The sequence below is a fragment of the Erinaceus europaeus genome, chromosome 2, assembly GCF_950295315.1.
Source record: "Erinaceus europaeus chromosome 2, mEriEur2.1, whole genome shotgun sequence".
Lineage (NCBI taxonomy): Eukaryota > Metazoa > Chordata > Mammalia > Eulipotyphla > Erinaceidae > Erinaceus > Erinaceus europaeus.
Window position 1 is genome coordinate 105,468,622 of NC_080163.1, and position 22,970 is coordinate 105,491,591.

A 22,970-nucleotide genomic window follows, 5' to 3' on the forward strand; every position below is an offset into this window, starting at 1 on the left:
CAACCTCATTACCCGATGCCACGATCATACACTCTTGTATTTTTTCTTAACTGTTTGCTTAATTCAGAGATGTGAACTAAAAGAGAAAGGGAACAAAGTATTGGCTGAGCTGTGATCATTTGGAATGTCTGGAATGATCTGAATGGACAGAGATAATTTGCTTCAGAGAGCCTTTGTCTAACACTATTTCTAGGAACTAAGAAAGCCAGAATTCTGATCTCAAACTCTGACATTCTTTGACAAGTTACTTTAGTTCTCTGCCTCCCTCTGACTTTTATTTAACAAGGATAATAATGTTTATCTAGCTGAAATGAAATCTTTCATTGTGATTTTCAGAGTATTTCATATTGATAAAGTGGTATTCTCTTTCACACTCTTTGCTTGCTTTACAAATAAAATCAATTTAACAATTTGGAGCTGATAAACAGAGAGAAGAGAGAGATCCATCTTACCACAGATTTTCAACTATACTAAAAGCTAATACCTGCTAAAGCCAGCCACTGTACATTATCTTATGTAAATGAGTTAACAAGGGTAAGGGGATACCTCAGCATTTGAGCATGGGAATTTTTTTCATACCTAGGGCCCCAGAGGCTCCAGGTTCAAAGGTTCAGCCTCCATAGCTGATTATGTAGTCAGTCTCTCTCTCTCTCTCTCTCTCGCTCTTTCTCTCTCTCTCTCTCTCTCATTCTTAGATAGATACATATATACATACACATGCATACATACACATACATACATACATATATACACAGATATACACCCATTGAGGAAGTGAAAGTATCCAGGTCATGGTAAAAACATCTATCACCTCCCAGGATTTTAAAAAGAAATCCAGATCAAAGTTGTATCTCAGATCAATCTGCAGGAAATGAGTCTGTGAAACTACCGAATTTGAATTTAGTTGTTCTATTGTCTGAGCTACTTACCTGGTTAATTCCAGGATTGATAATTCTATTTGTATTTCTCAAGTTACCTTCAGAATCTTCCCTTTAGTGGATATGTAAGTTTCTTTGGCTACACAGCACTCTATTGATTCTCTAGTAGCAATGCCCTGCCTAATTTGGCCATCTTTCCTCCCTCCTCCCAGATTAATGTGGAATCAAGTGTAAAAATAGCACGTCTCCTGATCCTGCTGAGGCAGTTTGGGCTGGGTCTTTGGTTCCAGAGCCTCTGGCAAAAGTTCCTTCTCTAGTAGAAGCTAAATTGTTGAATTATTAAATCCCTCTGTCCTTCATGGCAAGAAATTAGGTAAATGTGGTGGAGTAGCTACTAAACATATTGACATTCTCCCCCCTTTTCTCATATATAGCATATCCATTATTATTTTATTTTATTTATTTCTATTTTTTATTAGATAAGACAGAGAAATTGAGAGAGATGGGGAAGATAGAGAAAGGGAGAAAAAGACACCTACAGACCTGCTTCACCGCTTGTGAAGCATCCCCCTGCAGGTGGGGAGCAGAGGCTTGAACTTAGGTCCTTGTGCTCAGTATATGTATGTTTAACCTGACGTGCCACTGCCTAGTCCCCCTATTATTTACTTTTTTTTTTATGAATTCTTAATTTAGCTACATTAACTAATTTCACAGTGTTTTTCACTAAAATGTTTTATTTGTATATACCAGCTGAAGACAAATTGAGACTTAAACATCAAAAAGACAGCATTTTACCTCCAAATCAAATTTTATGGGAAATGCTCACCTCATTTCTCCTAGGAAATTTATTGCAGGAAAAAAAAGACTTGATAAGAGTCAGTTGAGCTTTTTTTATTATTGCCCAGAGCCAAGCATCTCTGACCAGTTTCATCAGAGAAGTCTCCATGACTTCTTGTCATGAAACTTACATCTCATGGAGATTTACAGATGTTTTAAACAGATCCAGCTGTGCTGTGAACATATTTAGAGTAATCACTGACTTCAGATCATATCTACTTGACTACTTTAAATCCTCCAGTAGTTTTCTCCCTGCCCCAGAACACACACACACACACACACACACACACACTTCTTTTTAAAAATATTTATTTATTATATAGAGACAGAAAGTAATTGAGAGACGGGACTATGGGGGGGGGCAGGAGAGAGAGCTGTAGCACTACTTCACTGCTCATGAAGTTTATGAAGCTTTTACCTACAGATTGGGACTGGAACTTAAACCCAGGTCCTTACTGATCATAACATGTATGTTCAACCAAATACATTACTATCTACTCCCCCCCCCAGCATGTCTATTAATTCCTAATTCAGCTACTTTAAGTGATTGATTTCCACAGTGTTTTTACTGCTAGTGGTTTTCCATTGCTACCTTCCTCCAAAAAAACAGAAATCATTGAAGCTGAAGAGATAGCTTACTAGTTAGGGTGCATGCCTTACCATACACACAGCCCAATTTTGAGTCTTGGCACCATATAGGTGACCTATAGAACTTGGGAAAATGGTTCTTTGGTGTTTTTTTCTCTTTCTCTCTCTCTGAATTTTAAAGTAAAGTGCTCTAGGAGTGGTTAAATCACAAATGTGTGAGGTCCCAGCTCTACAAAGAGGGGGTAGGGGATGAAGAGAAAGAAATCATTGTCATGGTGTACTTCAGTGATGTCAGGCTTCTACCTGTGTAGAAGAGCACAAAGTTCTCCTGGCCAAGTTAGCTTTGATGGTTTTTAACATACACACCCACAACCTCCCATTCACATGCCCTACCTCTTTCTTTTCTATTTCCCACTTTCTCAAAATACTGCTATTTATTTTCACATCTCGTTCAAAGTTCTACAGAAAAAAAAAAAAAACTTTAAAACATACTCCAGATTAAAACCATTATAAGAACCATTATATTCTCTCATAGGCTATTGCTATTCTTCCTGAAAGAATCTATCACAGCATACCATTATAATATTTAATATAAAAGCCAAGACCTTTGGTTTCTTGGACTTTGGGAATTCTTGCTTTATAAGTTTGTCTTATTAACCACTGCATGCCCATCATCTAGTTAGTTCTGGCAGACAATTAGTGAATAATGAATATGTGTTGAAAAAATGAGTGAGTTTAAGTGGAAAAATTATATCGTTGAATAGCCAACCTCTTCCTCTTTCCTTTAAAGATTTATTGAAAAGAAGATCCATCATCCCTTTTAGCCAGAAAACAAAAAAGTTCCAAAAGAAAAAAATGAATCATTTATTGAATTTCTAAATATTTTACTCTTTAGAAAAATAAGCATATTCTAAATATGTGTGCAGACTAACAAATTCATGCCTCAATAAATTTAAATAAAAATAAACATGAATATAATTCCACCATGGTTCTCCACATTTACTTTTGTCTCTCTTTTTCAAAATCTAGCTTGTTCACAAAGTACTCCAGAGATGAAAAAAAAAAAAAAAGATATCACTTTCTAGCCATTTCTTAAATATCATACATCATTATGAAATGTCAAATTTTCAACTCAAAGTGTAAATCAAAAAAAAAATTTAAATATACTTTAAACATGTATAACAGTAATGATAATCCTACAGTCAAACCAGTTATTATGATAGCATTTCTAGTCCAAAGTGGATAGCGGCTAAGGCAAACACACCACGCACAAAGAAGCTCTTCCAGCTCTTTTTTTTTCTCTTCCAAATATAAAAGCTTGCCCTGAGCAGATGCATTTTTCACAGTGCTGTCAGTAGCAGGCCTAATTGCTTTTCATGTAAATTAAGAATATGTACTTTTGTTTAAACAGTAATCTAGGTCAAAATGAGGAGCTGGTTTATTTGCTTTAGATTATTTGGAGCTTTGAAATGGCACTGAAAGCATGCCATGGATGTTCTCCTCCTTACTTTAAAAATATACCTCTTTTGAACTTTTTCCCCAATTCACATTAACCAGTAACAAGGGTCCACTGCTACATCAAGAAGCCATTAAAAATACTGAACATGAAGCCTCAGGTTCCATCCTAGAATCACATTAGGACAGAATATTTCTCTCCCTCTCCCCTCTCCCCTCCCCCTCTCCCTCTCCTTCTCCCTCTCCTCCCTCTCTCTTTCTCCTTCTCCTTCTCCATCTCCCTCTCCCTCTCCCTCCATATCTCTCTCTCTCTCTCTCTCTCTCTCTCTCATAAAAATAGAAAAGTATACTTTGAAAGTAAAGATATCAACAAACTTTTTTATTTGGTAAAAATTACAATTTTGTTGCTGCTATTTTTCAGTCTTATATCTGCTGAAACCTGATGGATCTGAGAATATTTTTCAGAAAGTAAATGCCAATTTGAGACAATTTTCTTTGGAGTGTGCCTCAAAAGGAGTCCATTCATGAGAGATTTTTTTCCTCTTAGATATAGACACATTTGACCATTTTGTCAAAGACAAAAAAAAAAAAAAGAAAGAAAGAAAAGAAAAAAAAAGAAGAAGAAGCTATGGAATGACTGGTTATCAAACTAATTGAGAACATAGATTATTTCACAGGGAGGAAGTTCTGACCGGTTTCTTCTGGTTTATGGCACCAGTGGGTTGAAGTGTGTATGCATGTTCATTGGCCCCCTGCGCATGGAAAATTGTATCTCAGCAGGTTCTACCTCCAATCTGGTGAAAAGGCTTTTTCATTTATTTGTGTATTTGTTTTAAACATTTCATGACAAGAGTGCATTTTTTTGAGGACAATACAACACAAAGAAGCTTGCTTTTAAAAATCCAAGGGATGATTTTTTTTTTTTACATGTGTACTACTTATACTAGTAGAAGCTAACTATCTGTACCAAAATCCATTGTAATAGTCATTGCTTGGTGGTCTCTCTCTTCATGAATATGATATGTTCATAATAAAAATGCTTAGAAACATTCCATAGCATAAGGTCACAGAGTTATATTAGTCTACAATATGGACAATTTTTAATAGAGGGAGCCAATTCTTGACTGCTATTATACTGCTATTTTATTCTACTGTAAGAGAAGTCTATATTAATACACTTATAACTATACATAATGCTTTTTAACATACTGCTAATGATAAAGAAAAATAGCAAAAATAAACTGTAGATTTGTCGGGAAAACGATATTCAAGAGATTCAGTTTTCAGAAAGAAAACACAGTACTAGGGCTCTACAAGGAATGTTTTTCCTTAAAAATCTGCTATAGTTCTTTACCAAAAACAGATTACATACATTGTTTTATTTTAATTTGCTTTGCTTACAAGAAAGTGAATTTCCCTGCTGTCTATACTACCAACATTTTCTCAGCAAAAGTTTAATAGTGGGAGTGGAGTGGAAGACAAGACAGCTAAAGCACTGTAACAATTTAAGTAAATTATAAAAGTATAAAATACTTACTAACTATTGGGCGAATACAGTGGAACTTGATGACTGTTTGTTACATATTTATGTATGGAATATTTATTTATACTTAGCACCCTTCAAATAAATGATGTATGGTGGATTTACTTCTACCCAGGCCTATTTCAAAGATGATTAAAGCTAGCTAAATATTGACATAACTAATTTATAAAATGAACTGTCATTTTTATTTTTAAAACAATGGGATATACATGAAAAATCTTTTTAAAAGTCTTCCTATTCATATTTTTATATTATGATAATTTTGAAAGGAAAATATATTTGGTCTGAATATGTCTAACTTTTTAATATTTGAATAAACAAGTTTCAAAAATAAATAGTAGGAAATTAAAAGTTAATTAGGCCACTCATAACCAACTGCGCATATTCTTTATGTGGGATAAACATTCATATTAGAGGGAATGAGTAACAAGTTCTACACAAAATTTAAATTTTAGCTTCATTTTTCAGCAGAAAATACATTTCAACAAAGTGCAGTATGTTAGAAAGACATTTTTTGAAGTTTTAAATATGAAAGCTCAAGATCTGTTTCTTTTTTTTTTTTTTTTTTTTAATTTTTTTTTTTTATATTTATTTATTTATTCCCTTTTGTTGCCCTTGTTGTTTTATTGTTGTAGTTATTATTGTTGTTGTCATTGTTGGATAGGACAGAGAGAAATGGAGAGAGAAGGGGAAGACAGAGAGGAGGAGAGAAAGATAGACACCTGCAGACCTGCTTCACCGCCTGTGAAGCGACTCCCTTGCAGGTGGGGAGCCGGGGTTCGAACCGGGATCCTTATGCCGGTCCTTGTGCTTTGCGCCACCTGCGCTTAACCCACTGCGCTACAGCCCGACTCCCTCAAGATCTGTTTCTATGAAAAATATCTCAAGGTTTGATTTGTTATTTAAATTATTTTGCATGCTTAGTTCTAAGTTTTAATTTCATTTATGCTACTTTATATGAAATCAAAAACATGGTATCACAACCCAAATTAGCAGATTGAGCTAGTAATTTTAAAATGTCATCAAGACAAATCAGTTCAATGAGTTTGTCATTGATAAGTGTACAAGTAATGTTATTGTAATCAGCAAAATCAATAGTGTATTGAGGGCATGTCCACTTAATACTAACATTTCTCTGCAAGACAGGCATCAAACTTAAGTTTTTAAATCTTCAGAATTTTTGAAAATATAAATTCCTGGACTCAGAACTAGAATGATTAAAAGAACTCTGGAAACTCTACACGTGTAATTTGTTATGATTTGGCCGGTGTGCTTAACTCTACATCTAAAATTCACTTTATTTATTTACTTGCTTCTTTTTAATTTCTTATATATTTATTTACTTTCCCTTTTGTTGCCCTTGCTTTTTTTTGTTGTTGTTGTAGTTCTTATTGTTGTTGTTACTGATGTCGTCATTGTTACATAGGACAGAGAGAAATGGAGAGAGGAGGGGAAGACAGAGAGGGGGAGAGAAAGAGAGACACCTGCAGACCTGCTTCACCACCTGTGAAGCGACTCCTCTGCAGGTGGGGAGCCAGGGGCTTGAACTGGGATTCTTACTCCGGTCAAACGCTAGAAGAAGAAGAACTCCGGTCCTTACGCTTGGTGCCATGTGCTCTTAACCCACTGCGCTACTGCCCAACTCCTTTATTTATTTATTTATTTATTTATTTATTTATTTATTTATTTATTTATTTATTTATTTTAAATAGAGGCAGAGTGAAAGAGACCATAGAACTGAAGCTTCCTTCAGTGTGGTGGGGACTGGACTTGAACCATGGTCTGTCTCATACATGGCAAAGCAGCACACTATCCAAGTCATCCCAACTATTTTAATGCTTTTTAACCCCATGAGCATCTCAATTTTTGTGATTCTCTTGTTTGTAGGGAATTGTGAGGATACAGTAGAGCATGGCGGGACCCCCCCCCCCCCCATTGAAAGATGGGTGCCTGAGGGGCACGACTATCCTATCAGTCTCTCTCTACTAAGAGGTTGAGCAAGGAAGGACACGGCCTCCAGGATCTGCCCTGCCTATTAGTCTCCCTGCCTCACAAGGACCCCGGATTCCCTGACATAATAGCCCTCTCCCTCATTATCTATATAGCATTGCTCTACTCTATCAAACAGTAACTAAGACCTCTACCCTCCTTCCCCACCCCTTCTGTTCCTTTGATCATTCCTGATCCATCATCTCTTAATATATCTATACAGCAATGCTATATAGATAACGACCCCTTAAATTCTCTGCTTTGCTACTTAATAAACAGATCATTCCTAAACATGGTCTCTGGGTCATCTCTTTATTGTGTCACTAGCAACAGACACTGAGAGAATCCCTTAAGGCTCTAACCTGGCTGCCTCGGGTCACATTTTCCTAAGCACCCACTCCTGGTGTACAACAAGGTGGACACACAAGGAATCTGTGCCCGAGACAGGCTTCCCCACAAAATCCTGGCATTGGTAGCTAAGGCTGCCCATGAATCTCCTAGCTCTATCCAGATAATAACATTTTTTTGGAAGTTTTATATCATGGCATCTAAACATCATACAGATTGTAGGTGTTCATCACTGAAAATCAACATGTGTCCCCTTTGTTCTGATTTACTCCCACTCCCCTCAGCACTCCCTCTTCCCATGAACTGATCTTTAATCCAACAGTTTATTATTGTTTCACTTAGTTCATCTGTGTATTTGTCTGGTCTGGCCCCATTTTAACTCCCCAACCTCTAGAGACATCCTGTGAACCCAAGCCTATGAATCTGAGTCAGAATGGACTTGTTTCACTTAGTCAAGTTCACCATTTTCCCCTCCATTACAGGGCCTTTGTATAAGCTTTTCTCCTGATACAAAAATTTCTCCACTCTCACTTTTGCTCTAGTGCATCTGGTAAATTCTCTCAAGTTCCTGAAAAAGCTTTCTCTGGGACTCTCAGATCAATGACTTGAATAATCTCTGTCTCAGCTACATGAGAACAGTGACTGTGTTTACTCTTCTTTATCTTCAGACTGCAAAAAAAGAAAAAAAATTAATTGCCACCAGGGTTATTGGTAGGACTCAGTGCCAGCATTTAGGAATCCATAGCCATGCTCCTGGCAGCCATTTTTCCCTTTCTTTTCTATTATACTTTATAGGATAGAGAGAAATTGAGGTAGGAGGGAATAGAGAGGCAGAGAGATTGTCAGACACCTGCAGACCTGCTTCACAGCTCGTGAGGTACCCCCCCCACCCCTTGCGCTTAGATGGGCGTGCAACCGCCTGACCTTACGATATGATGTACTGCCCTTACCATGTGCCAAGCTCTGGATTCAAGTCCCAGTACCATATGGAAGTACCAGAGACACCATATGGGAACATCACAGGAAACAGAAAAAGTCCCAGTGATGGTGGAACAATAGTGTGCTGCCCTACTCCCCCCACCCCGCACCCCACCCTCTGTTTCTGGTTGCCTTCCTACTTATCTGAAATAATTTTTAAAAATGAAAATAATAAGCCTAGAAGCAGTGAAATTGCACTACCAAAAGCTTTGTTATTGTTTTGCTTAAACACTTCTCATTCACACACTTACTAAACTAGTTTATTTCTTTTACTGATGTATTTTTCATAACAAGTTCAGTTTGTTCAAGCTTTTGTCAACAGACCTTGGTGTATTATTACCTGTTTATTTCACACCATTCTCTAATCTTCTGCAATGTCTCCCCTCCTGCCTGCTTTGTTTTTTTACAGAGAAGCTTCCTCATAACAATAAAATAGACAGCAAAAAAAAATAAAAGCAATTGGGGTATATTTATATACATATATATCCTCATTCTCTTAGACTGTAAATAATTAAAAATCATTTTCATTATCAAACTTTTTCATTAAGTAATATAGTTTTAGATTCTTCTTTGAACTATCTTTATCAAGATTTTTATAGCAGTTAATATATATATATATATATATATATATATATATATATATATATATATATATATATTTACAAAAAGGAAACGTTGACAAAGCCATAGGATAAGAGGGGTACAACTCCACACAATTCCTACCACTAGAACTCTGTATCCCATCCCCTCCCCTGATAGCTTTCCTATTCTTTAACCCTCTGGGAGTATGGACCCAAGGTCATTGTGGGATGCAGAATGTTGAAGGTCTGGCTTCTGTAATTGCTTCCCCGCTGAACATAGGCATTGACAGTTCGATCCATACTCCAGCCTGTCTCTCTCTTTCCCTAGTGGGGAAGGGCTCTGGGGAACGGAGCTCCAAGACATATTGGTGGTGTTGTCTGTCCAGGGAATTCTGGTTGGCATCATGCTAGCATCTGGAACATGGTGGTTGAAAACAGAGTGAACACACAAGCCAAACAAATTGTTGACCAATCATGGACCTAAGGGCTGGAATAGTGTAGATGAAGAGTTGGGGGGTCCTCCATTTTATAGATAGCTAGTAGGCATGTTTTAGTTATATTCCAAAGGGCCTGTGGCTATACTAGTATTTTTTTTTCTTTTTCCTTTTTCTTTTTGCCCCTGAGCCTGAAATTGTTGAGAAAGAATAACAGAAAAGAAAACTCAAAGCAGGATCTGACTAAATTTGGGCACCAAAGTAAAAACCCTGTGTTGAGGGTGAGGGTAGATGTTCAGCTTCATGGGGCAGGGGGGTGGGGGGGATGGAACACAGCTTTTGGTGGTGTGAATGGTGTTTATGTACACTCCTATTAATTTGCAGTCATATAAAGCACTATTTAAGTAATATGAGAGGGGAAAAACTCATTGAATGTCTCAAACTTTTTGAAGCACAGACTGAGTCCTTTTAATACATAGGCTGAATCTTTGATATGTTGACCCTCTTAAAAGCTTAGTCCAGGGAGAACAGAAGCAACCAGTGGCACAGTTATATACAAATAATGTCAAAGGATAGCAGTTAAAATTTTTATGTTAATTAACTGTCTGGTATCAACAGACAGAATGGAGCTAAATAATTTTTATGCAAGAGTGAGCCACCACCTTGTGAGCACAGACGCAACATTCTTTAAATGATGTTATTTATCTGTCTTCATCGTCAGAGTTAAATTTTGTTTGCATAAATTTTTCCTATGGTGTTAAGCTAATCAATTTACACAGAAAGAACCTGTACCTTATTGTCATACTCACTGTGCTTTGTTTCAAGATAAAATTGAAACTTGGTGGGGAGCATAAGATAAATTTAATGCATAAAGACAATAAGGATTTAAGGAAATTTTAATCACCCTAAAAGATTAAACCTAATGACAAAACTATCATTATACTGTTTCTCTTTTACCTGATTTTACATGAGCAGTTTTCAACACTGTTGTTCCATCCTGTGCAGTTTGTTACATCTATACTAATTGAGAGACCAGCTTATTCTAGAGGACGATTAGTTTTATTTTAAATCCATTTGATCTCAAATATTCCTTAATGACTTGTATTCATAATTTTAATTACCAAATAATAAAATAATAAAAATAAACCAATAAATTATCTTGTTGCCAGTCAAAACACTGTACTAAACCTTTAAAACCAATGATTTTAGCTACTAGGAATAAAGTATCTTATTTTAACTTACAAATGTTTAATTATAATGTAGAATTTTAAAATATTTTAATATGTTAGCACTCTTCTATTATAAATGTTTACAAACATTAGCTCATTTTATCCTAGTAACAAACCCATGGGAAGATTTTATTTTATCTCCATTTCAAATATGCACATTATTAAGGCATAGATGTATGACATAGTGGAGGCTCATTCATTCACAAACAGTTTAGTCTCAGATACTGCAAATTAGATGTCTTATGAATTGAAGAAGTAAAATCAAAGGTAACAATAACACGAAAGCTATGGGTAAATCATTGTTAGTGTCTAAGCCGGAAGCCTAACCCAGAGGGCACGCCTTTGCACCTGTAACATGTATGCTATCGGAGTACACACAGTAACAACCTGAAGTTCTGCCTAGACTTCAATTCAAAGCTAATGCAAGGCTCTCAACATGTTTAATAGCTGTAAGAAATTAAAGTATACATTTTAATGAATAGAATTCAAAGCAAGCTTTCTGAAACATTCAGTATCTCTTTCTGAAATCACCAACTTGATAGCAGTAGTATGTGCACTTGACCGGGTGCACCACTGCCCGGCCCCCAAAACATCACCTTGAATTCTTGGGTTTTCAGGAGCAGCTTGAGTTACCTGCAGATCACTAAATCATGCACTTCACCTTTCATTTTCTCTTCAGTGCACAGTGGCTTAAGCACAAAATCTATAAGATGCTTGAAACCTATCTTCTTGGTTAAAAGATTTTTTTTTCCTTCGATAAAAGAATACTGATCCATGGACATAGATTACCACATACTGTAATTGAATTACTTTTCTTTGCTCAAGAAACCATTTCCAATTTCAGAATGACTCATAATTCTCCTCCTCCCACCTGAGATTGTTTAGAAAGCCCGCTTGATTTGGGTTTTATCGATAGCGTTTATTCTTTGGGCAACACAGTGCTGCTACCAAATAGCATTCTCAGAAACTTAGTGTTCAGTCTAAAGAAGTATAGAGATTTTAAAATGAAATTACACATATATTCCAGTATCAGGTACCCACTGTGTGAAAGACTAGATGAATTCATGTGAAAACAAGACAAACACGAATGACACCATTATATATACTACAAGCTATTTGCAACTATAAAGTATCTAGCACTATAAGCATATATATAATATGATAGATATGCACTATGTACATGCATATACAACATACAGAGAGGGAGAAAGATGGAGAGAGAACCTGGAATAGATGACGAGTGCCGATCAAATAATTACAAGGGAAAAAGTGCTCAGTAGTGACCTGATCATCTGTACAAATTCTTGATCTGAGTCATTTCCCTTCATAGTTCCTAGCACAATGTCTTAAATAAAGAAATTATTCAGTAAATGTCTGTACAAGAAGAAGGAAGGAAGGAAGGAAGGAAGGAAGGAAGGAAGGAAGGAAGGAAAGAGGGAGGGAGGGAAAAGGAAGGAAGGAAGGAAGGAGGATTTTCTGAAACAATTGAAACATTCATTCCATTCTCTAAAGTCTCCCATTTCTTTGCTGTTTTACCATTTTGTGTACCTCCCTTATTTTCTATTTTTTTGCCCAAAAGAACCCCATACACACACACTTCCTTTTATTAGATTAGCTTACCATTTTATTTTTTTGTTCACTGACTTGGGCATTTTCTTGAGAAAAGCATGAGAGCAGCCAACTAAGTCCAAGCTAAACCTATTTTATCCAGTCTCAGTGGAGCCTTTTGTGTTCAATTATTATTTTTTTTAATACATAATCATTTTTCCCAGGCAGGCTCTCCAGTCCTTCACACCTTTCACAGTTCCTGAAGTCAAATGACTCTCAACTTCCCGCCTCAGACAACATATCTTTCCTCCTTAGTAAACTTCACACCTACCCTTGATTTAATTACTCGCACATGTATACCCACCTCTACCCATACTTCTCTTTTTGTATCTCAGCAACTTTTCTCTTGACACTAGTCCTTTACTTTTACTTTATTAGCATGTCTAGTATCATTATCCTTAAGCAGCAAAATTAAAATCACCTCCTCAAAAATATTTTACACAACTCTGCCCGTAGGTCAAGCTTAAAGGTGTCTATGTTAAGTTGGTTTTTGTACTCTCTTCAGTTAAAAATAACAATTTCAGTTGTGCCAAGTCTTTTCTGAAATTAAGTCCTATTATCTTCAGGCAGTTCACGTCCTTCTAAATCTACCTGTAGTATTTGGCATTGTTGTTTATGTATTTCTGCTCAAAACACTAACTTCTAGACCCAAAGAGATAGTCAAATAGTTATGCAAAAGACTTTCAGATCTGTGCTCCCAGGTACAATACCTGGAAACACCATAAACCAGAGCTGAACAGTGCTTTGGTTAAAAGTAAACAAACAAATGCAACTCTCTGCAGGGCCACCATATGATGTGCTGAACCTAGTTTCCTTCTTCACTCTGATAATCCTGCCGTTTTTCCTGCTCTTCCTCAACCATCACTCTCATCCAACACACTGGATGAAACCACTTCTTCCAAGATGAACTAACTTCTTCCTACCTCTTGAAATCCAGTCCTGTCAGGTTCTCATCGGGGGCCTATCTCGGGTGTAGATTCTCTGGCGTGACTGTTCCATTGGCCACTGGAGACGGGTGCCAGAATATGTCCCAAGGCAACAGGGGTTGGTACGCTGGGATACCTTTGGGACCTGCAGCAAGAGACGAGACCAAAGATCACCCCAGGAGACTATGGCAGCGGATAGTCTGTTTATTGAGCAGCAGAGCAGAGTTTTCTTTTGTTTTTTTAAATATTTATTTATTTTCCCTTTTGTTGCCCTTGTTGTTTTATTGTTGTAGTTATTATTGTTGTTATTGATGTCGTCGTTGTTGGATAGGACAGAGAGAAATGGAAAGAGGAGGGGAAGACAGAGAGGGGAAGAGAAAGATAACACCTGCAGACCTGCTTCACCACCTGTGAGTCCACTCCCCTGTAGGTGGAAAGCCGGGGGCTGGAACCTCTGGTCCTTGTGCTTTGCACCACGTGCGCTTAACCCGCTGCACTACCGCAGGACTCCCTCCGAGCAGAGTTTTTAAAGGGTGGTAGGGGGAAGCAGTTTGTTTATACCTAATATGGTAAGGGTGTAGGTTTTTCCAGTAACCACTGGGTGGGTAGTCTACCCAGCTCAGGGGATGAGGAAGTGAGATTATCAGCAGGCACACAGAGAAAGCGTGGGCAGGGGGAATTGAACCATATATAGTCAGAAGAATGGGAGACTGGGAAGAGTTGAGGGGTCTTCTAGTAGCTGAGTAAGCAGGCTAACTGGTTTTAAGACCAAGGAAGTGAACCTTTGTGCTTAGAGAATTTGGGGCCCTTTTGGGTCAAGGGAGTCTGATAGGGGGACAGAATCCTGGAGGCCGAGGCCCCACCTGCTCAACCTCAGGTGGGGGAGTGTGACGGGCGGCTGTACCACCAGGCACCTATTTCATAGGAGGTCCACACCATGCTCAACCTCAGCCTCACAGTTCCCCACACAGTCCATGACTTCCAACCACATAATCAACGTTTCCAACTGATATACTGACCACACATTGATTGATCTGACCCCGCAATATGTCTTCAAAAAACAAACTGCTGAAAAGCTAGATTTTTCTTCTAACTTCTCTTTTTCCAAGAACTGTATTGATTATTTCTCAAGTCAACATGGGTAAAATCTAAAAGTAATCTCTGACTTATCTTTGTCAATCTTACAACCTCCATGATTTTCATTCTTGTTTTTTATATTTTGTTTCTAAGTGTAGATGAGAAAGAGAAAAATAGAAGAAAGAGATAAAATTGGAATTATATTTGACCCTCGGAAATCACTGTTACATTATAATACTTGATGGGTTCATTGTTAACTGTGATTGTTGTTTAAAATGACTAAGTAAAATACAAAAACAGAGGGTTCCTGTTTTTTGTTTGTTTTTTCTTTAACAATACCAGAAATAAATCTATGTAAACTCACACTTTTCAATGTAATACTGAACTCAGGGAAGATATTATAACATAAATAACTCCTACTTTTAAACAAATTAGCAACAGGGGCAGGAAACAGGAGGAACATCCGCCAGTATCAAAAGGTCGCAGGCTTTAGAAAAATTCATAACCAATCCTGTCTTCATAAAGATTAATAAAATCATACAGATTTCTTGATTTTACTACTATATAAGTTTACAACTAAGAAGAAAATCACAACAACTTTTCATGGACAGATGAAATAAAGTTTAATGCATTGCTAAGGTAGCCCAAAATTATTTTTATGATTAATAATAATTTCTATTTATTATAAACCATCCATAATTCCTTGTTACAATGCATACCTTAATTTTAAAATAGTTTCAAATTTCAAGTTACTTACTGGAACCAACTTATCAAGTTTTCTTTCAGTCTATACATTTAATTTGTTGATTTGGGTTTTTTTTTTCTCAGAGTTTCTGCTCTTAGAAAGAAACTGAAACAGAATTCCTCTGGAAGCAGGAACAGAAGTCCTCTTTAAAGAAGAAGGAAGGTAAGTGACTAAGAAATATCCAGTGTTAGAAAGAGAGATACAAATTTCTTAAAATATACAACTTGTTTGTTTTGACAAGCTCAGACACATTTGCTAAACTGCAGTTTACAGTCTCGTCTCGCACATTACTTATGCTTTTAACTTCTGTGGATTGACTTTAGGTAAATAATTCCATATATATATGACATAAGAATTTTAAAGTAGTGATATTTCTAGTATTTTTCTGAAAGATTACAAATTTTTCTGTAGTATAATATATACATATATATATGTGTGTGTGTGTGTATATATGGTGTGTGTGTCACATAGGATATTCTGCAATATAGAATATCTTCTATTTAACAAGAGAGGTTTTTGTTTGTTTGTTTGCTTGTTTTTTGCCTCCAGGGTTGTCGCAGGGGCTTGGTGGCAGCACTACGAATCCACTGCTCATAGAAGCTATTTTTCCCATTTTTGTTGCCTTTGTTGTTGCCCTTGTGGTTTTTATTGTTATTGTTGTTACAGCTGTTGTTGTTGTTGGACAGGACAGAGAGAAATGGAGAGAGGAGGGGAAGACAGAGAGGGGGAGAGAAAGATAGACACCTGCAGACCTGTTTCACCGCTTGTGAAGCGACCCCCCCTGCAGGTGGGGAGCTGGGAGGGGGGGGCGCTTGAACCGGGATCCTTATGCTGGTCCTTGCGTTTTTCACCACACGTGCTTAATCCACTACGCTACAGTCCAACCCTCAAGTCTTTTTTGTTTGTTTGTTTGTTTGTTTGTTTTTAAGCAGAGCACTGCTCAACTCTGCCTTATGGTGGTGTGGGGGATTGAACCTGAGATTTTGGAGCCTCAGGCATAAGAGTCTCTTTGCATAATCATTATGCCATCTACCCTGGCCAACAAGAGAATTTTCTACCAGGATACTATAGACCAAACACTATGGATTACAAAGTGTATATAGGTTTCTCCCCTTTTGGAAACTATTTTGTTCTTAATCCTTCCTGAGCAGACTTACATGGCAACCTTAGAGAATTGAACTTGTACCTAGTTATTTTTTTTCTCTCTCTCTTTGATATAGCTCAGTGTGTTTTTCTCAATGGTAACCATGGTCTAGTAATTTAAAACTTTTGAACCCTGTGAACAGATTCATTTAAAGCCATATTCTGAGGAGGTTCCACAAAATGAAAAGTGTCTTTTACCAGGAAACTACAAAAGAATTTACAACAGAAAATCTGATGGGTGTCTTACTCAAGGTGTGTACACAGTAGTATGGTTAGAAGATTCAGTTTCTAAGAGCAAATCTTTCAGGCAGTATCTGGTCCTTTTGGCTTAATGTGTTGAACTCTTGAGTTTTGTTGCCTCTCTTGTTTGATGGTTTGTTTCTTCACAAAATAACAACTTCTGCAGCTAAAAGGGTTTTTCAAATTATGAGGGGTTAGTATTTTTACACAAGAAAATAGCTGTTTGGGCCAGGAGCAGATAGCACAATTGTTATGCAAAGAGATTCTCATACCTGAGGCTCCAGAGTTTCAGGTTCAACTCCCATACTACCATAAACCAGAGCTGAGCAGTGTTCTGGTAATAATAATAATAATAATAAATTGAGCATACTTCTTGGTGACAACATACTGTTTGTGTTTAAGGGGGAAAAAATCATCTCATGAGTATAGACCTTAAGCATATCTGTTAAGACATTTCCTGGGGCCAGGTGGTGGCACACCTGGTTGAGCACTCGTGCAAGGACCCAGTTTTAAGCCCCTGTCCCCACCTGTAGGGGGAAAGCTTCATGAGTGGTGAAGCAGGGCTGCAGGTGTTTCTCTGTCTCTCTCCCACTCTATCACCCCCTTCCCTCTTGATTTCTGGCTGTCTCTTTTCAATAAATAAAAATAATAATAAATTATTTTAAAAATAAAAAATAAAATAGAACAAATAAAATACATTTTAAAAAAGGCATTTCCTATGATTTTTGTCACTGATAAAATAATCATTTTCAGGTGTGTAGATTTGAATCAACTTTATATCCAAATCAACTGAGCTTGTATTTTCCCTACATTGGCGCTGACTCAAATGCAATACTCAAAATGCAGAAGACATTTTGCTTCTCAGCTCACAGAATGTAATGGTATAAGGATTTTTTTTTCTAACACTAAAATTTTAGTTTAATTGTTAACATAAAAAGGCTGTAACTACTGTTGTTTTCCTTTAATATCCTTTTCAGACACTGATCTTTTACTTTTTCCCCTAAGGGTATCTGAAAGAAAAGTCATATAACATTCATTTCATAAAAGTTCTTGTGTTCACATTCTTAATATTCAGTGAACAATTGATCAAAATTTAAGTAAAGCTCTGGGAAAAAATGGCTGTATTATATGCCATCTTTAATATTTTTAATTTCTCTCTTCCATTGATCTCAATTTAAGTAATGGTGAGATTCCTCTATTTAGCTAAAGCAATTAACTACAAAATAGACTTCTATAATTTATTATTATTTATTTTCTTAGTCAGTGTTCTTTAAAGACACCCCCCCCCTTTCAGAATTGTAGTATGTGTTCTATTTTTTATACAGCTTATGGAAACAACACCCCAGAAATGTGCATTTAATTTATATGCAGTATACATTTAAAGTGCATAGTCTGCATCTGTTATGTATCAGAGTTACTTTTGCGGATATTTTCTTCAAATCACATGCATGACTTTTCATTCAAATATGAATAATACACACTGAAAAGATAAAAACCTACCTGTACAGTTATATAAATGACTTCAGATAAGTTCAACGTTTGGGCTAAATTATCATGGAAGTATTCTGGGAATCAGGTTCACAGCTCCTTATTGCCAATGGGAGCCACACACTCAAAGGGGGGAAATAATCACCTGTATGTTCTCGCCTACGAAGATATAGATCAATATACAAAAGTAACTATTGGTTCTCTGAAACCCACTGTTGAGACTTCTTCCACTCTCTAGTATTTCACCTTAGAAAAAGCTCTTTATAATGCTACTGTAATATGTCAGCCTCCTCTGTCTTTAAGTACTGTCTCTTCAAACCTTTCTCTTGTCAAGTCATCAGAAGCACTCTTGTCATACCGGGAGGTTCTCTAGGACAACCATTTAGTCTTTAATAGCTAATATATGAGCTTGAATATTTTAGTGCTCCTCTGAGATACGTACTGAACAATGACTTTTCGTAAGAGAGAGTTGCTGCTAGGCGTGTAGGCTACTGCCTTTAAAATATACATGTAGGGAGTCAGCAGTAGCGCATGTGGGACATAAAATATAGATGTAAGCATGTATTTTGATGGTGAAACTGAAGTTATCACATGGCACCAGACTTTTCCTGTCAGCCAGCGCAACTGTATAATTTGCCTTTTTGACTTGTAACATTGATTTACAACACTGTATAGTTTAGGCATATAGATTCACACCTACAAAAAAATCTGTCTTTACAAAATTGAAGTTTATTGTAGTTTTCTTCTTGAACAAGATCCTTTTTTTCTATTTCAAGTAAAAAAAATTAATAACTTCAGTTATGAGACCTTTGCTTTAATATTATCCTTACTTGATTTGTAAAAACAAATTTAATATTTATGGCTTTTTCAATATTATAAATATTAAGTAAATTTACCTAATGCTTATATTAGAATTCTTTAAATTAAATTTAAAAGATCTTAGTACAAGGAAAAGTCCCTTAACATTTTTTAAACTACTAATTGTTGGTCCAATAGGTAGGGTATCGGGCTATATCTCTTTGGTTCTTTTAACTCAGAAAGAAGGGAACTTAGGAATACTTTAGTCAACATAAAGCTCTGTATTTTCTAAGATTCTCTCTGGAGTATGTTATCTAGCAAGATTTCTAGAAGTTGGCTGTTCTGATTTATGCCAGACATAATAAGTATACTTTTAGATCATCTTATTAAGATTTTAGTGTAAATATAGTGCATGTTATCATACCACACAATTTCCAAGGCACAGATACTTACTACTGATTCAAACACTTGGATAGAGAAAATGAAAATTGTGTAAAATATTATGCAGTCTGTTTTCAAAGTGAAGAAAAGGGGTACCATAAATAATTGAAATCCACTAATAAGCCCAGGCTAACATTTTTAGTGAGTAAACTCCACCCTTTACCAGACCTTTGTAAAAGTAAACACAAAATTGCGAAGCCTTCGAATCATATAGAATTAGTGGTGCATCCTGTGAGTACCCATTCATTGGGGAAACTGACGATCCTTCCTAGCCGACTGAATCCACATGGATCCCAGTCACTTTCAAAGCCAGCAACAAGCAGCTCCTGACAGCTTTCAAGCTGTTGGTCCTCCAATTTAATGTTGAGGGGCTGTCCTTTGCCAAACGCGTTACCCACATAGTCAACGACTGCCACCTCTCCAGATTCAAAGGAGGTCTTGAAACTTTACATCAGGCTCAACCTGACGCTGTTAACTGGCTACGGAAGAAGGGCAAACGCTAGAAGAAGAAGTGTAAATTTTCTCCTACTGAATCAATATCGATCAAAAGGGGAAGGGAAAAGCAAAGAATCTATATAACACTCAACCTTAACTGTGGCTGAAAATTGATGTCGGGGCTGGGTGTAGGCGCACTTGGTTGAGTGCACTTGTAACAGTGTACAATGTCCCAGGTTCTGAGCCCTTTATCCCCACCTGTGGGGGGGAGCTTTTCAAGTGGTGAAACAGGGCTGCAGGTATCTCTCTGTCTCTCTCCCTCTGTGTCTCTCCCTCCCTCTCAATTTCTAGCCGTCTCTATCCAATAAAAATTTTTTTCCCTCCAGGGTTATTGCTGGGCTTAGTGCCTGCACCATGAATTCACCATTCCTGGAGGCCATTTTTTCCCCTTTTTGTTGCCCTTGTTGTTGTAGCCTCGTTGTGGTTATTATTATTACTATTGTTGATGTTGTTCGTTGTTGGATAGGACAGAGAGAAATGGAGAGAGGAGGGGAAGACAGAGAAAGGGAGAGAAAGATAGACACCTGAAGACCTGCTTCACCACCTGTGAAACAACTCCCCTGCAGGTGAGGAGCAGGGGGCTCAAACCGGGATCCTTGTGCCGGTCCTTGCGCTTTGCACCACGTGTGCTTAACCCACACCCAACCCCATCCAATAAAAAAGTATTTTTAAAAAAATGATATCACTAACTGGTTAGTAATGAATGATTTGGATTTGATGCGAGAACAAAAACATAAATTAACACTGTCAAAAGATTATAAGCTATTTTGATGACTGCAAGTGGTTCTGTGTTTGTTTTTTAAAGAAAAAAAAATGCTTGACTTCAGATTTCACTTTTGGATATTTTAATATTTTATAGACAAAGCATTTGATACAAAGAAAAGGTTAAAGAGTATTAAATTTGTCAGACACTTTATGATAATTTTCATTATGATTATCTTTTAATCGTTGTATTTGAGAGATGATGATTTAAAGTAAAGTTGCTTGTTGGTTATTACACCAGGCCCCCTGCATTGCTTAACGCTGTGGTCTATTTACATAATCATCGGTTTGTCTGAGACCCACTCTGCCTGCAAGGCATTGGTTTAATCCCCACTGGTTAGAACCTTCACAACAGCTGAAGACCCACCTTGCCTGCAGGGCATTGGTTTAATTCCCAATGGTTAGATGGAAGCTTTCCTTCTTTCCACCCACTCTCCTACATATATCCTTTTCTGACCTACCACTTCCGCCTCGAAAGATATAAATGCAGATGAATAAAACCAGCATGGCATTGTGTTCCCGCTCAGTCACAAGCATCGCTGAGTAAGCAGCAGCCTAGGTTGGCTCCAGTCGAATTTTTTCCAACCCAGAGAGCATGTACCTGGGAAGAAACACCCTCAGGCTAGCCCAGCAGTTGCTAATACATAGTATTATAGTTTTCTCCCCATGAAAAGTGTCTGCAAAGCATTTTCAGCTTCAAATTAAGTTGATTCCCTCCATTATGCACCAGAATCCTAACATTCTCTCCAGTGCCTCCCACTCCTTCCTCCTAGAGATCTTTGTTTTGGTGAAATGCACCACAACCACACCTAGTTAAATTTCACATTGTAGTTTCCCTTTTCTTGTTTCATATGTTCCACAGAAATCAGCCAGTATTTATCTTTCTCTTTTTGGCTAATCTCACTTAACATATTTCTTCAAGATCCATCCAAGATGATGAAAAGAAGTTGGTTCCATCATTTTTAAAAGTTGAGTAGTAGTATGTTGTATATATGTAGCACAACTTTTTAGCCACTCATCTGTGGTTGGGCATCTGGGGTGCTTACAAGCTTTTTTTTTGCCTCCAAGGTTATTTGGGGGCTAATGCCACCAACACTTCAAATCCACTACTCCTAGCAGCCACTTTTTTTTTTTCCATTTTATTGGATAGAACAGAGAGAAATTGAGGTGGGGAAATAGAGAGAAAGAGAGACAAATAGACACTTCCATGCCTGCTTCACCATTTATGAAGCAGCCCCCCTGCAGGTGGGGAGCCTGAGCCTGAACTGGGATCCTTGCACATGTCCTCTTTTTTTTTCTTCCACACTAGGCGTGCTTAACCCAATGCATTACCGCCCATCCCCCCTCCCCCCCCCAAAAAAAAAACTTGCTTCTTAATTCCTTCTTTATGAAGAGGCAAGTTCATCTCTGAACCTGGGCACAGATGGCATAGTTCAGTGCCTCCTGTTTGGCCTGAGACCTAGAAATGAATGAAGACCTTGAAGTTTCCAGACTGACTGGAGTTGGGAGATGTTTGTGTCCTCTTAAGAGGTCTCTGAGTATAATATAATATCTGGACATATCTGTGTCAATTAGCCAAAAGTATATATTATTTTTCTATCATTGCTGAGAGAGAGAGAGAGGGAGAGGGAGAGAGAGAGTCTAGAGAGGGAGAGGGAGAAGGAGAGGGAGAGGGAGAGGGAGAGGGAGAGATTATAGCACTGACACTTCAATTCACCACTAGTCTGGGTTGAACCTGGATTGTGGGCACCTGTGACAAGGCCGGTGTACTATCCAGGTGAATTATTTTGCTGATTGCATAGGTGTCACTTCACCTCAATGACTGCCACCTCTCCAGATTCAAAGGAGGTCTCGAAACTTTACAACAGGCTCAACCTGACGCTGTTGACTGGCTACAGAAGAAGGGCAAACGCTAGAAGAAGAAGAACTTCACCTCAATTTAAAACAAAATCCTCCGCCCATGTTCAGTGGGGAAGCAATTACAGAAGCCAGACCTTCCACCTTCTGCATCCCACAGTGACCTTAGATCCATACTCCCAGAGGGATAAAGAATAGGAGACTATTGGGGGAGGGGATGGGATACGGAGATCTGGTGGTGGGTATTGTGTGGAGTTATACCGCTCTTATCCTATGGTTTTGTCACTGTTTCCTTTTTATAAATAAATTAAAATACAATAAATCAGAGCCTGGGATTTTTGTTCAGTGGTTGGTAGAGAACAGAACTTCTATGGCTGAGAGCCCAAGATCCACCCCTGACACTTAATTCCCCATAGTAAAGTGCTCTGGCACTCCCTGTCTCACTCTCATTTTAATGAATAAATATCTTTTTAAAGCTCAGCAATATAAATGGGCTTTCTTGTTAAGGTATATAACATATGAGGAAATAA

At 37.5% G+C, this 22,970-nt stretch overlaps 1 protein-coding gene across 1 annotated transcript in view; it reads left to right on the forward strand.

Annotated features, from left to right (window-relative positions):
* Positions 1-22,970, forward strand: part of TENM3 (teneurin transmembrane protein 3) — a 1,349,345-nt gene that overhangs the window by 442,075 nt on the left and 884,300 nt on the right. Inside the window, exon 3 of the mRNA XM_060184664.1 lies at positions 15,300-15,378. The gene's annotated coding sequence lies outside the window, so the exon portion shown is untranslated. The remainder of the gene's footprint in view (positions 1-15,299; positions 15,379-22,970) is intronic.